The sequence below is a fragment of the Drosophila albomicans genome, chromosome 2L (genome assembly GCF_009650485.2).
Source record: "Drosophila albomicans strain 15112-1751.03 chromosome 2L, ASM965048v2, whole genome shotgun sequence".
Taxonomy (NCBI): Eukaryota; Metazoa; Arthropoda; class Insecta; order Diptera; family Drosophilidae; genus Drosophila; species Drosophila albomicans.
The window spans coordinates 5138939-5155274 of NC_047628.2; the positions used below are offsets into that span (position 1 = coordinate 5138939).

At 39.5% G+C, this 16336-nt stretch overlaps 1 protein-coding gene across 1 annotated transcript in view; it reads right to left on the reverse strand.

Moving 5' to 3' along the window:
* LOC117565375 (LIM/homeobox protein Lhx3-like) overlaps window positions 1-16336 on the reverse strand; it is a 35227-nt gene that overhangs the window by 8772 nt on the left and 10119 nt on the right. The window lies entirely within an intron of this gene.

Consider the following 16336-nt stretch of genomic DNA (forward strand, 5'->3'; position numbering starts at 1 on the left):
ACGTTGATTGACATTTTTGAGTTTTGATGGCACTTTTGCAATGCAATGAGAGGATATGCCGAAAATCTGTATGTATGTGACCTAACCTCACTTTGCAGGTTGAGCTTTTTGACTGGCTTTTGGGACTTTAAAGTAATATACGTAATTATGTATAAACACAAATAATAAACGATCAATAAATTATGGGCACGTAATGCAGTTGCCATTTTTGCTATGTAAAAATTATGGTATACTTTCAGGTAACTATTCTGACAAAAGAAATAAATGGATAAGTTGTCAAATAGGTAGAAGATGCTTTGAAGCATTTAAGTCGTTTTATAAAAATAAATAACATTATATGGTAATCCGATACATATACATACATACATATGTATGTATATTTGTAGCCGGAGATGGTTGGTGAATGCGGTCGCAATCGAAGGCGTCTGAATTGATGTTGTAATTGTGTGAAATGCGTGAACAGAGGAGGCAAAAGCTCACACAAACATAAACAGCAACACTTGCTGAGTACGTGTGGTATGCGGTATGTGTGTGTGTGTATATACATAGGTGTAAGCTTAGGTTCAGGGGCACGCAGATGTTGGTTTGAGTCGAGCTGTTGAATGAGGTTTAAATATGCCAGAAGCCTCAAAGGCAGCCGTGAAATGTGCACCAAAAGCTGGCTAAACATCTACGTCTTTTGCTTTATATATTTACATACATACATACATAGGAAAAGATGTACACATGTAAAAATGCATGTTTGCATGTTCATATGTATGTATGTATGCGTGGCTTAGCAGCTTTTTCAGCTACTCTTTCGCTTTCCCCAACTCTCTTTCTCACTGCTTTGTTTATGCATAACAGAAGAGGAGTTGCTGAGGATGCAGCGTATCAAACATTCATATGGCCCAAAAATGGCATTTGGTAGTGGACACGCTGCCAGCTTGTTGCATAATCACAACATGCCAAAAGACAAAATGCACACAGAGTCGCAGCTAGCAAAACGTTCGTATTATTGAGTTGAGAGAATCACCCACATGCGTTGTACAACACTAGCTAGGACAGCAAGAAGAGCAAACAACAGCAACAACAATGATATTACAGGATCTAGGCGTTGCGCAGTCGAAAAACAGACAGGGCGGCAATGTGTGGCGGGCGACGGGGCGGAGCGTGGAACGCCCATCAAAATGGCTGGTCATCGCCAAAGTTACTTGGGCTTTACTCTGTCTTGTTGCTGACGTTCAAACTTGAAAGCGACGTTGTGTGCGACTTGGAAGCTTTCGCTTATTTTGCTGGACTTTGCGTCTTTCGCCACACTTAAAAGTAAGTCGCTCGTGCATATGTATATATATGTGTGTGTCTACAATGCGTGCATGTATATAAGTAATTGAGCATAAGCACAGACACACACTCTTAAGACATGCAAATCACAGCAGTTGTTAGCTTATGCAATTAACAAAACTTCTATTTATGTGCAGGGTCTGCATATCGACAGTGGGGTCGAAAATATTTTGAACACTCGCCATAATCATAAATTCCTTCATTTATCTGCATGAATTTAAGTATTCATGAGACTTAAGGCATTGTTAGCAAGTAATCTTTACAATTTTTAACTATTTTGAATATTTGACAATCCTAGTTAATGCTGCTAAGCACATCTTTTTTGATATTTGTTATCAATTGCTTCACAAAAGAGAGCAGCACAAATTAAAGCATTTACAAACAGTTTTATTCAAAGCGTTTAAGCTCTATTTATAATTTAAATGCGTTTGAATTCATAATCATGGTTAAGAAATAAATTTGCGAGCTTGCACTTGAAGTGTTTTAGTGTCTAAGATAGAAAAAGTTATAGAAAAGTTTAAGTCTGCGGAATATCTACAATTATGTTAAAAATTAATACTATTTGTGTTCTGTAATTGATGTTTGAATTCTGCGATAATAATAAGAAACATGTTTCTATACATCTCAATTATGTACAACTCAATTAAGAAGTATCAATCGATTATTCCGTGCAAGTAGATTATATATTAGAAACAACTTTTTTGGAGTAACTATCGTAATGCAGTTAGTATCTGCTATTAGTCGGGCATTATATTTAGTTATTAAGCTGACAGGTTAATTATCCGTGGGCAACCCTTTCGAGTCCTTGACAAGTTGCTATTTAGAAGTGCTCACACACACACACACACTCTCACATACGAATAGTAGAAATGTTTGTAATCAAGAGAGGATAGATATTAAATGGTATACTAGTATAGTGGGGACTGGGATATGTAACTCCGCCTATTCCATTAGTCGTAAAGCAAACAAAAGACCCATTTAGATAACAGTCAGTCTGTCGCTTTGCCGGTCGCAGCTCAAATTCATAATCATAATAGAAGTGGAGGATATTTATAGAGTCTCCCATATACTCTCTCTATATACATATATATATATTTAGCGAGTCGTACATAAGTGTGTCCAGGATGTCCAGCGAAAAGTTATTACGCAATGACCGATGCACTCAAAAAAAGAAGAAAAAAGCAAAAACAGAAATAGAAAAAGGGGTAAGCTCCGACCCCGATGTCGACCCCAAGCCGATAGACATCGTTCCGGGGCTCGAGGCAGGCATAGAGAAAAATGCCCGATAAAACATTGAAAGCACTCCAAAGGCATTAATAATACGACACCAGGTTGGGTCGTTTGTTGCGGGTGGCGGGTGGAGAATGGCGGGGGGATGAATAGGGGCAGACACTTTACGTGTGTGTGTGCGTGTGTGTGTGTGGTTGGGCAGGGGGATGGATGGTAAATGGACACACGTGAACTTTACACCTTCGTCTGGCAGCGTGGACGCGCACTCCTTTTTAGAATGATGGTTGGTTGTTGCCTCATCGCGTGTCCGCCAGTCGTTTGCGTTTGCGTTTGCTGCGCCACATGCCACACGCATCCATTAGGATTCAAATTGCGCACGCGGTGGCATCGGCCGCGTTTTTATGCGCTTTTGGCTTTTTGCCTTTCAGTTTTTATTTCTGGCCTTCAGCCTGCCGCGGGGTGGTGGCCAAGGCGGCAGGGGGCATGCGGCATGCGGCATGCGGCATGAGGCACGAAGCAGGAGGGCAACCATTGCACTTTGCCACTTTGCATAAGAAAAACGGCGGCGTCATCTGCACGCCTCGAGTAACTAAGCGAGGACTACGGACGGCAATCGTGACCCCGTCCGCATATTATCTAATTAGAGGCACTTCAAAACATTACAAAAACTTTTGCCATTTGAGGGCAGCGAAATAAGTGACTTGTACTCCAATAAAAAAACAAACAGCTACAAAAACGAGCAACAACCATAACAACAAAGCATTGACACTTGGCAATGGTCAGGACTATTTGGCTTGAATCTGTTTTGTTTTGTTTTGGCTATTCAGCGGTTGCGCCAAAAAGCTTACACCGAAAAGTTTTGCAAATTGTGTTCTAATTACCCTTGGATAGTATTTTAACAGGAATTCAAGTTCATCTTGTATTTAATAAGTATACGCCTAATTTGTACAAGAAAAATTATTTAAGAATTTTAAGTTTGAGCACAAACTTTATTCCATTAATTAGGCTATTCAAATAATTATATTTTTATACCCTCTACTCATAGGGTAGAAGGGTATAAAAACTTTGTGCCTCCAGGAAATGTATGTAACAGACAAAAGAAAGCATCTCCGACCCTATAAAGTATATATATTCTTGATCAGCGTCAACAGCCGAGACGATATGTCAAGCCATGTCCGTCTGTATGAACACTTAGATTTTAGAGGCTATTAAAGATAGAGCTATAATTTTCGACAGCACTTGTTATATTTGCACGCCGATCAAGATCAAATCAGATCAAATTTTTGCTACGCCCACTTCCGTTCCTGAAAATCGATAAAACCAAAGAACAAACATAATTTTGTAGCTAGAGTCGATGTCTGGTACTTACAATAATAACTATAGTCTATATAATTTTTGAATATTTAGTTATTAGATACAAATTTTAAAAGATTTAGAGTTAAAGAATTACTTTGGGTTTTAGTTGTTTTCTGGTATATTTTGCACTCTTTGGTACGAGTATAATTTGATTATAGTAGTTTAAATATACCAAATATAGCATGTGGTTTATCTTTTAGAACATTTTTGCGGTATGTTAATTTGGTATATTTTAAAATGTATACCGCACTCTTTTGGTGCATAGCGGGTATCTCACAGTCGAGCAAACTCGGTTTCTTACTTGTTAACACAATCTTTACTTCTCAATAAGATGTTTAGAAATGCAATTCAAATGATTTAATTTTTTCGTTCATAGTGTATTACAATCTATTTCTTTGTGACATATTATATTATTCTTAAATTATCTGAACTATTTGATAGAGAAAATAAACAAGAATTTGAAATTTTGATTACATTAAGAGAAGTGCGAGGCAAAAAACATCTCGCATATTTGAAACTGGACAGACGGATCATCTAAAATGTACAACTAATGCAAACGATTAATATGTTCATATTACAGAGAAAATATTTAAAATTATTATTATTTGTTTTAATGTCCGAGTACTATTCAAGAATGTCCGACATTTCGAAAAAATCGTGGTTTTTAAATATCTGAATTATATGTGGAAGGTGTTGCAACCGACTTATGCTTTATTTGCTATTTGACTTGTGATAAAATATATCATTTAAATTTAATCAAAAACTAAATTTGTCAGATTCAGATTGGTTTATTCACTTTTCAATAAGTAATTAAAAAAATCAAAAACTTTAATGATAGCTATAATAATCTGAAGTAATTAAAATTATTTATCTTGTTAAACATTTGTTGCACACATCAGGGTATTCAATGTTTTTTTTGTTACTTCCATATAAATTTGTCATTTAAAGGGAAACGATTTATGGAATTTGCTAATGCTGTCATGCTGCCTGTTTGACGACCTTTGACCGAACTCCCTGTTTTGGATTTGGGTAATCAAATTGAGAACACTTTCGCGAATTGTGACAAATGCTTGAAGCGCTTTTTGGGCTCTTGCTAGCGCGCATAGTATAAACTATTTATCATAAAAGTGCGAGCCGCAGAATGTGTGGATGAGGGAAGCGGAGGCAGAGAGGGAGTGGCAGGGGGCGGGTTGGCAACGCCCATTTAACGCAGCGCCCAGGCAACGCATCTGTTCCAAAGCATTTATCAAAATGTCAATGCAGCACTTAACCAAATCCATTAAGTAACTCCATGGGCACTCGCACCCAACCAACCAACCAACCAACCAGCCAACGGAACAAGCAACCAACTCGCTGGTTGCCCGACCGCCCACTCAGTCAGTCAGTCAGTCAGTAAGTGAGGGAGTCATTCAGTCAGTCAGTCAGCTTTTCAGTTTGTCATGCGTTCATTCATCTATTCATTGGCCATAAAAAGCGCGCAAGGCAACCGCCCGCTTCGTTCATTGTGAACCGAGCTCAACCATTCCCTCCTTCTCTCATTCTACCTCTCTCTCTGCCTCTCTGTCTCGCTCCTCCTGCTTTCTCTTTCTGTGTGAGTTCGGCGAGTAAATGCGTCCATTTAGCGGCAAACAAGCGACAGATCCGCTTGTAATCCTTTAAGTGTATGCAGTGGCAGTGGCATTGGGAATGGTCCTCTCCTCTTCTCTCCTCTCGTCTCTTATCCTTTCCTCCCCCTTTAGCCTGCGGCAGGCAGGCAGGGAGAGGCGGGAAACAACGAGAGTCTCGTTCTGGTGACAGTAAGTGCAATAATTTGTTTGCAGTTTTCCCGTTAAGTGCTCTATTTTGTACAAATGGAAACATCACAGCGATAACCTCACCAAATGCCAGAAAGAAGCAAAGAAAGCCACGACTGCCGAACGCTGCAAGGACTAAAGGACGACAAGCAGAGCGAATTGTATAAAGGCGACTCTCTGTGTGCGTGGCGTGTTCAAGGGGTTCTCTGAGTGCTGAGTGATATCTTGCCGCTCTTGTTGTTCCTGGTCGTTGGTGTTTTTGTTGTTATTTCCCTAACGAAATCAATTCAACAAAGTCAAACAAAAGGCGCTGAGGGGTGACGTACTGCCTCACACACACACACACACACACACATTTACTTAGAAAAAAAACACACATGATATTATCCTGTGTTCTGATAAAGTCAAATGCTAGTCTGGAATCTATAGTACAGTGGGCAACAAACACATATTTCGGAGAAATAAGTTCCTTTCAATTAAAATAATTCTTTAAATTTGCAAAAAAACAACCCGAATAATATTAAAATGTTTTAATAGATTTTAATTTAGGAAAAATTGAAAATCAAATTAATAACTTAGAACCAATAAATGGAATTAATAACATTGAATTAATAACTTTGAGCAAGTAATACTAATTCTATAAAGCGAAGGAATAGTGCTTATATTGGATTTACAGATTTTTTTGTAAAACTCCTATAAAAAATGATCAAGTTGAAACGAAAGATTGATTTTAGTCCTTTATTTGATTCACCTTAGAGAGCAATATATCATTAGTAATTCCGTTATGAGGAATCAACTACAAATTAGTTAAAGTTCCGATTTAATTTACAATCCTATAAGCAGGAATTCAGAATTTTCCAATTATATTATATAAGATCTTCACTTTAGTGGTAAAGTTTAGTAATCCCTGCACTCTTCAGGCGAAAATATAGCTTAAGTCGCTCTATTAACCATATATGGTATGTCTGCTCGTCTGTCGAAATGCAACCAGTTGTGGGCTGTTAATATCGACAGTGGGCAGTGTAACAGTTATGATGAAATCCCCTCGTTTGTATCGAGGGATCTTTCGACCCGCGCTTTGCTTTTGAGGACAACCCCCGAGTCAGATGGGTCGGGGTAGCTATCGCATTGGCTTTGCTGGCATTGATGACATATTGGTGTGTTTTGTTCTGTGGCCATGTTGCTGCATCCCTTCATCAAGAGAGCAAGAGCAAGGGGAAGGAAGCAATTCAGTTAAGGTTGAATGCCTGGTACTTTGCTCTACATACCATTGTTAATGTTGAGCGTTAATGCTTTTAATGTAATAAAAACATTTGGAACGTTTAGGGGCGTTTATCGAACCGGGGACACCTTCATCATAACAACTCAAAGAGGAAATGTGGGCTGGGCTCTCACTTGTTGCTGAGAACTCTGGTTCTGGCCTGTGGTCGTTTATGTCACTTGGAGCTGTAGTTGCCTTTGAAGTCAGGTCTTAGTCCAAGAAGACAGCGTTGATTGCCTGGCGGTGCCAATGCCGACAGCAGCTGTGCATATTTCCAACTCATTCAAGGAAGGGGTTTCCAACAAGCTGCTCATGAATAATGTTAGCCGCACCCAAAAAGCCAACCGAAGCCAAGCCAAGCCAAGCCATATAGGAGGAGATGGCACTCCTCAACAAGGATACGAGGATATAAGGGGATACGAGTGCAGACAGCCAGGCAAGTTTATTGTTAAACAAAAATGGGTAAGCCATAAAACTCGGCACTTGGAACTCGAGGCTAAGGCCTCGCCATGTATGGAAGTCGAGCCATGGCATTTAACCTCTGGCCCCTAGCTCTCTACTCTCTACTCTTACCCCTAACCCCGACCATTACGACGGGGTGTAAAATTTCGTAAAATACAAAACTGCTACTTTTTTATGGCAGTGTGAAGAAGTTTTGCTACAATATGTTGCTGATTATGCCGCTGGGATTAAGTGTCAGTGAGTCTCGGTGCTCGGTTGCTCAGTTCGCCAGCTCGCCAGCTCGCTAGCTCTCTTGCCTGGTAGTTCGCAGCTTGACGCAACCCGGCTGCATAATGACCTTAATCAATTTGAAGCAGCAAAGCAGCCCTCTGGCGAAAATGAGAAAACTACTGCGCGACTTTGAAAATAGTCTGTCAGACGGTGCCTTAGAGCCTGGCCAAACTGTTGCACAGTTCATGGACAGCACTTAACTTTGTTTATATTGATAGAGCAGACGGGTGCGGGGACGAAAGCGGGAACGGGAACGGGTCGGGTGTTTGGATATGGATATCGATAGACGTGGATTGTGGATTGGTAGTGAAATTGTTGCTGTGGCTTATGGCTACAAGTAAAGTAAACGCTGCAATAAAAACTAACTCGCCTCGCTCATCCAACCCCCAATGAAACTAGAGACGAGCCAAAGCACTTGGGTTGGGCCAACCGCCAGCATTTCCTAAGTATAATTCTCTGTCTGTCTGAATGTCCGCTTGTGTCTGTATCTGTATCTGTATGTCCGACTGTTGAGTGGTCCTCAACATCCCAGCACGCGACTGGACGCATGAACGCAATGATGGATATCAATTATTGGTTCTGTTTGCACGCAGCGAAATTGTACCTGCGTGGAAAATTGTTGCCTGCTGCCTCAAAATGGAAATGGCAGTGGTAAAAAGCAGCAGAGTCATGCCGTCAGCTGACTATCCGATTAGTCGCATCTTAAGTTTCCGTGCAATTGGCAAGGTGAGTGAGCCCTACAGGAGGAGGCCCTACAAAAGGCGTGTGAGCATCGCACTTGACTTGGCAAGTGAAAGCGATCAGTACGTGCACGTGCCTGCAATTAAAGCAAACTTGCAACAGTAACTCAATATGCAAAAGGCGGACGCACCCGAAGTGCCTCATTCCACAGCCTTTTGTCGAGTTGAGTCAAGTGGAGTGAGTAGCAAGTGGTCTCTGTCATGCCACAATTAGGCCGTGTTAACACGAACTCTGTAACATTGCTGTTGCTGCTGCTCATAACCGTTAACCGTTAACGGCTAAGAGGGTCGGGCCTAAACACCTGCGCGTGTCGTCTGCCCCACAAGAGGAACAACCTTCGTTGTCTTAACCAGATAACTGCCCATTGCCACGACGAGGTTCATTTCCATTAACCGGCAAAAGGCGTTTAAGTTAATAGCATGGCTGAAGCGACCCCAACGATGGCCCCATTCTTGTCGTTCTCCTCGTTGCACTTTAGCTTTGCCACTTTTAGTGTTTCATAATTAAAAACGTTGCTCGTTACGTATACGTGCCGGTGTGCGGGTGTCTGTGTCCTTGTGTGTGTGAGTGTTTGTGTCGCCCGCCTTCTCATGTAATATTTAGCCAAAGAGAATCTGTCGCCATCTGCAGCTGCGCCATTTTGTTGTTGTTGTTGTTGCTGTTTCTACCTTTACCTTTGCCAAGGTGAATTTCTTTTTGCCACAGCAGTTACAACAACAACAACAACAACAACCACACAGAAGCTGACTAAGTAAATGGCACAAAAAAAAAAAAATAACAACAGGAAATATAAAAAAAGAACAGAAAAGCAAATGCTGTGACTTGCTGTTTGCCGCTTGGTCTTTGGCTCGTTTTTATTATGCCTATTATAATTTACTTTATGCATGTGTCTCTGGCTCTTGCGCTTTTTGTCTGGTTGAGCTTTTGCGGATGCTTTGCTAAGCTTTTCTTAGGCCATTGCAGCAATATGTTAATTGCTTGCGGTCGAACGAGGTGCAAAGAAATTGCGTATGCACAGGAACAAAGCGAAAGAGCGAGAGAAAGCGAGAGACGGAGTGCGAGCAAGCGAATTAAAAAAAGAGAGCGATCAGCTTTTGAGAGCGCTCTTTGAGCACTCCGTTGTCATTTATTTTGCGCATTATTTAAAGCTTCTGACTCAATTGATTATTTGCTACAGTTTAATGCCGATAATTGCAGATTTAGATTTATATGCACGTAAATAAGATTACAGCCTAAATTAAAAAACAAAAACAAAATAGTTTTTATTTATAGTTTAATAGCACATTGTAGATAATTTAATCGTTGTGCGTAGAGAATGGATTGACAATTATCAATTTCATACAATTACAGTACTCACAAGGAAATTGCGTAAGTTAATCGTCAAGGTAATCGTAAAATAGAGTGTGTTTAGATTTCTTTGAAAATAAATGCATCCTATACAATTATAGACTTTTTATTATTTAAAAATTTGTTATTTATTCGATTTTTATGTTTTTATAAATATCTATAATTTAGGCACACAAAAATGTGTTGAAGACTGTAAAAATAAAAAATTTTGTGTTCGTTGTGTCTGTTAAATCGATATTTCACTGTATATATTCATCGACAATATACTGTACACTTAGTAATTGTCAGAAATTACATCATGTAATTGCACAAAATTCTATATAAATATATAGTTTATTTGTCCTGAAACTTAAAATTAAAAATGCAAAATTTTTGAGCCAATAGATTTTTATTTCGAATGAAAACTTTGAGATAAACTCATAATGCTAGCTTTAAAATGGAATTACTCGATGTTTATCAAAAATATAAATATACCCCAAAAAAATATACTACAAATACTACAATATATAAATGGCTATATTTGGTATATTGACATATTACTATATTTAAATAAGTGTAACTTTTATAATTTCGATCGCAACTAAATTTTCAGGAATCATAAAAACTATAGATATTAATATTTGTACTTAAACATAATTGCATAATTTGAATTTATCAATTAAATACCTCAAAAATTATCTAAAATATACATTTGAATAGTTTTCCCCACATAGCTATGCATAATACATACTATGAGTGTATAGGTATTTGCCTTGACTTCGTTGCCTTTGTTTGTGGGAGTGTGCTCGCACATAAGCTGAATGCTACGTCACGTCTCATGCCAGCAGTTCTTGCCATAGAAAATGCAAAAATTTGCTTAGGCATTGTGCAAAAGTTGTTGGCCCAGCAAGTGCATAAAAAGGCCGCGGCCAAACCAAAAATGAACTGTCAAATATTTTAGTTGAACAATTTGCGCAGTGGCACAAAAAGCAACGAGTAGCTGCTGCGGCTGCTTCTGGTGCTGCTGGTGCATAAGTAGCAGCTTGTCACGACAATACAACGGCTGTCCGTCCGTCTATTTTGCCATGCCCCCATTTTGCTTTCTCCTCTGCCCTGAGGCTGTGGCAGTAGCTGTGGCTGCGGCTGTGGCTGCCAGAACGAAACGAGTGGCAAGTGGATATGCAGCACAATAACTTTTCAATTTCTGGCGCACATTCCAGCTGACGTCCATTAAACAATGGGAGCCGCCACATATATTCTCTTCTCTATTTGCAATTTTCTATTTTTACGCTCGCTTTTGGTTACTTTGCAAAAAAAGCATTTTGTTCGCCTTTTTTGTATTTGGCTCTGCATTTGTTTTGTTTAGTTTTTGTTGTTTTTTTTTCTTCGTTTTGCTGGGCAAACAAAAGGCGCGTTCTCCTCGTTGGCAGCCATTCAAGCGTCAAGCCGACAAGCAGCGCGAACTGGCGAGCTGACCAGCAAGCACCCTTGACCGGGCTATAAAACACACAGCGACAATAGCAGCAGCAACAACAACAACTATAAGAGCCAGGGAAAATGGGAAAGTCAAAGACGACGACGACGACGACGTTGATGACATGGAAAAGGACCAAGTCCTGCCTCCCACATGGTTACATAGTCGTATACTTGTTTTCAATTTTGAGTGCTGTGGCCATCAATCGGCCCACTTCGTTGAGCCGCCTTTATGGTTATGCCTGGCCAAGAGAAATGGCGAAATGGCTGCGGTAAGTTTTTCTTTCCCATTCTTTTCTCTTCTTTTTGCCGAGTGTATTGTGTCTGAGCTGCAACTTCATCAAATAGGCAGAGCACAAGCTGAAGCCCAGATACCGAATACGAAATACGGAATACGGGATACTGAGTACGGATTCAGAGGGAACCATTTCACATTCATCGAAGCGCTTCACGACGCGGGAATGACGCAGAAAAGAAAAAGGTTTATTGCGGTCTCTATAAAAATACACACTTGGGGTGATTTCCTTTTGAAGCTAGCACAAAAAACCTCCTAGCTGTAGTAGGCGGATGGGGCAAGGAGATGGGGCAAGGATGAGGGCGGTTGTGTTCTCTAACGACTTCGTTTCGTGCCCATTTTATTTGCCTGCCTGGCTGCCTGCCTGCTTTCCTGATGCACTGAACTAAGCTGAGCTGCTGCTCAGCTCATGGCTGCCAGGCTGCCATTATCTTGGCTTTGCCCTTATGGGCTTTTGTGTGCGTTTGATGAAGCCAAGATGGCGCCCAAATGGTGAGGTAAATGGGAAGCCCAGACCCTTGTTTGTTGTTGGCGTTGTCGTTGCTAGAATATCAGCCACAAAAATGGACGTCGCCATATTTATAGAGAGGGAGAAAGAGATTCACTGTGTGAGCACGAAAGGGACAGAAGAGATTTGCCTAAGGGTTGCATTTGGCTTTGGCTTTGGTTTTGGAGTTGCCGTTGACTTCGATTGCGGTATGGAGAAGGTTGGGGAAACGATAGAGGACTGCTCCTTGTTGGCAATTTGGCAGCATCGCATTTACGCAAATACTTTATGCGTTTTGTCAACCAAGACCCTGCACAATTATACCAGTAAATTATGATACTGAATTTCGGTTGTAATGAAAGTTTTGTGAAGGAAATACAGCTACATTGTAAGCAGACAGTGCAGAAAGCGAGCAAACGGACAGAAAGAAAGCATCGACTCAACCCAAATAGAAGCGGATAACTGATGCTTGTCAAGTATTTAACTTAAAAGATACTTTAAAGTTGAAAGGGTCTCTACATTTGGGGTTCTCTTTGTATTAATGGGCAAGACAACAACAGAGATTTTAAAGAAAACCTTTAGGTTTCAGTAACATATTTTTCGTTCAGAAACGAAAAGATTTTCAAATCGTTCCTGCAATAAAAGTTGTCTTAAAAGAACACTAGTACAAAGATGGAGTCGATTACAATATAGTAAGAAATCCTAGAAGACCTCAATTGATATTAGGCGGGATATTAAGCATAAATTCTTAAGGTTCTTAGGGAAGTTCTCCCAAAAAAACATTTATCACATCTTCTATATTTTGATTGTTACCATTATTTTACTTTATCATGCAGCTAGAAAAGAAAACTTAATCTACAACATACCAAATACAATAAGTCCTCTTAATCAAAGCTTTATTGATTTCAGTTTTATATTCATTGATTGTAAGTCCACTTTTCAGTTTATCCCAAATATAATAAGTATTTTATGGGGCTATAGCTCTCATTCTCTCTGTCATCTCCATCGATCGATAATAATAATATTCCATCTATGAATCTTGCAACACATTCCCTCTGCTTCTCCTCAATCTCAGTGGCATGCCATTCAATCCGGGTCCGCAATCATCACAACTGCATGGTCACGTGCACGGCGCCTTGAAGCAGGCTATAAATTTTACTTAGCTGCAAGTTTGCAGTCGAGATTCCAAGCTGAAATTCTCTCGACGTGCAATGGTCGCCATCAACTATTTACGTGAGTGCCACATGACAGGCGCCAATGGAGTGGAGACTGCCACCAAACGTGACCATATTTACTGATGTCTCTCTCCACATATACCACATGCACAAATACATACATACACAATACATACATATATATATTTATAGTACTTTTGTATGTGCTTGTTATGCACGTTCTGTCAAAAGGCATTTGCTGGCATTTTTTAGGCGCTATTCCCCAATGTGAAGTCTTCTCCCTCTGGACTGCACTTCAAGTGCACTTTGTGTGTCAATTTTTGCGCATTTGTCTACAATTTGAAATATGGTCACTTGTAAATTTATTGTCGCAACTCAAAAGCAGAGTTCAATGTGGTAAAGTAGTTGAGGAGGAAACGGAAGCGAATCTGACGGCATTTTCGCACTCAATTAGTTAGATTTGGAGACGTTGAAGGGATTTGTGTCGTTCCATTAAAGTTTTATTCACACAATCGACAATTGCCAGAGGGTTGTGTGTGCTTACTCCTTTGTCCCCCTGCTGATGGCTGTGTTTCTGCCCGACCGATAATAAAAAACAATTTGCCACCCATTGGGCATTAACGACAACAAACGACAACAGCATCTTTCTATCTCTATTCTCGCTCTCTCGTTCTCTCTTTCGCTACGCTTTCTCTCTCACTCTGGGTGTCCACCCTGCCAGGACCTGTTCATCCGGCGTGTTGCGTGCTCGGTGCAGTTTTGTCACAAATGGCAACATATGGCCAAATGGTTGAAGTACTTTTCGGGTTTAGCAGGCATAGCAATAAAATCATTTTGTTCACTGAACGCTTTCAGCGAGTTGCGAGAGTATCCCATAATTTGCGACATACGTTCAAGTCAATGGCCAGGTCAACAGACCGGACTCCGAGTGGGATTCTGATTCGGCTTCTGATATCGACTCTGACATCGTCAATGCGTCTACTGACTACTTCGAACCCAAGTTCTTGTTGTTGTGTCATGCATTTTGTAAATAAAACCATTTATCTGTTTCACAGCTCTTGATTTTGGCCAGAATATTAAAATTCCCCTGTGTATTATTTTTAGCAGAACATTTTAGTATTCATGAACATTCGATAAACATCAAATTAACTGAGAGATTCTGTTAGCTATAGGTAAAATTTTAAAGTGGCTCAATAAATTAAATACTTAAGCTGCTTACAAGCTTTAGTATTTTGCAGTCCACCGTGCATTTAAATTTATGTTCTATCGACTCTTTTCTATTTTGATAGTGTGCAGATTCACCTACATCTTTCCTTATTTGAAATATTTTTTAACATAGAAGTAACTTTTTGTTACGAGCTTGAGAAACTTCAGTTCCAAAGTGATTCGTGAATTTTATGACAACTTCCGTCTGCCTGAATGAATACGTATTCTTTAAGGCCCAAGTTAATTTTAGAATTAAATCACTTTATTTTTGAATAAGTTCAGATAGCTGATTGATTGTTGTGCGCTCTAATATTGTACTTATTTTTTTATATGCTCATGAAGTGAAGTGAAGTTAACTACAATTGTCTCTGGTCAGTATTCATATTATAATGGATTGTAAATGTTTGCATACAAAATAAGGTTTAGTCCAGATTGAATTTAATATTTATTCAAAATTTGCTGGATTCAATTCGTACAATTCTTATTTGAGTAGTGGCGAATTTTTTTAGTTTAGTTTATTATATATTTTAATGTTTAAAAATTGTTAAAGTAAGTCTTACTTTTATTTGAAGTGTTAGGAAATAGTTGATTTCTTTACAGAAAGTTCAATAATTTATCTTACTTAAAAAGATTGCGCAAGGCTGTGAGTGAATTTATTGTAGGTTTTGTAATGAAAAGGGATTAGGTAGTCATTGGGGAAGTATTTGTGATGTAATGTTTCAAGAGTGGAAAATTTACATTCTATGAGTAAGTGAGAAGAAGTAGTAAAGTTATTATATGCTTAATTCAAATTATTTAAATATTATTTTGCACTCTATAAGTATTACCAAGCTGTTCAATTCTAATATCAGTTTGCATAATCTTTGTGATCTCCGAATTGCTATCTATGCTTTATCGGGCAGTTGGCTGTTATCTAGTCATGCCCTTCTCCTACATTCCTTACTAGGTCAACTTTTGTTAACCGTGAAAGAGATTGCGCTATCAGAAGAGGGTTTCTCGTTGCCGCCGTCGGCGACTTCAAAGCAGCACAAATAGCGTTACTTTAGATTTAATAAACGATTAGACTATTTGACTAAAATCCAAGTAGCAAGTAGGAGGCCTTACAACAGCCCCCATAATCTCAGATACTCTAGGCGCAATCACAGTCACATTTATGGCACTTCAGTAGACTCAACTCAGCTGGAGTAGCTGGCATTAGGAGGGTTATGGCTTCCAGTTATACAACTCTTGTTTGACATCTTCAAGTGGGGTTGATAGTTGGAAAGTAGTTCAATATAATGTGTAAATAACGCTAGGAATACAACACATAAACGAAACCAAAGCATAAACCAACTGGCAACATAACTGTCGGGATCTCTTAGATGTTAGACGCGCTCTTTGCACAACAATCGAAACTGTCTACTCTATAGAGTTAAGAATCTCTCCCTGACTGCTTCGAGGTGTGTGTTGACTGCGTGTGTGTGTGTGTGTGTGTGTGTGTTTGGTGTGCGTAGTAGCTGGGAGTTGTTTTTGATTTCGTCAAGAGTGGCAAGAGTGACACTTATCTATTTGCCTAAGGTTGTCGCATTGGAGACGTTAAGCGGGGAGACATAAACCTTAACTTATCGCCCATAAGCTGATAAGCCGACCCGAGTGGCCAATCGATACACTACAATGGGTCGATCTGAAAGAGCACTCTGCGCTCTGGCCGCGTCATGAGCAAGTTTTCTGCAAAAGCAAATGCGAGTGAACTCTAGTTATGAATGGTGATCCATTCTATTTAGTTAAGTGCATGTTAGAGATGTGAGCAATCGATTGCATGTATCGATCGCATTTCTATGATAGCTACATCATTTTTGTTTATTTTCGGTATTTCGATATTGAATAATTCAAATTACAAATTGTTTATGATTGTTATCGATAGGGAGTCCATAGTTAGAGCATTATTTCTAAAAAGAG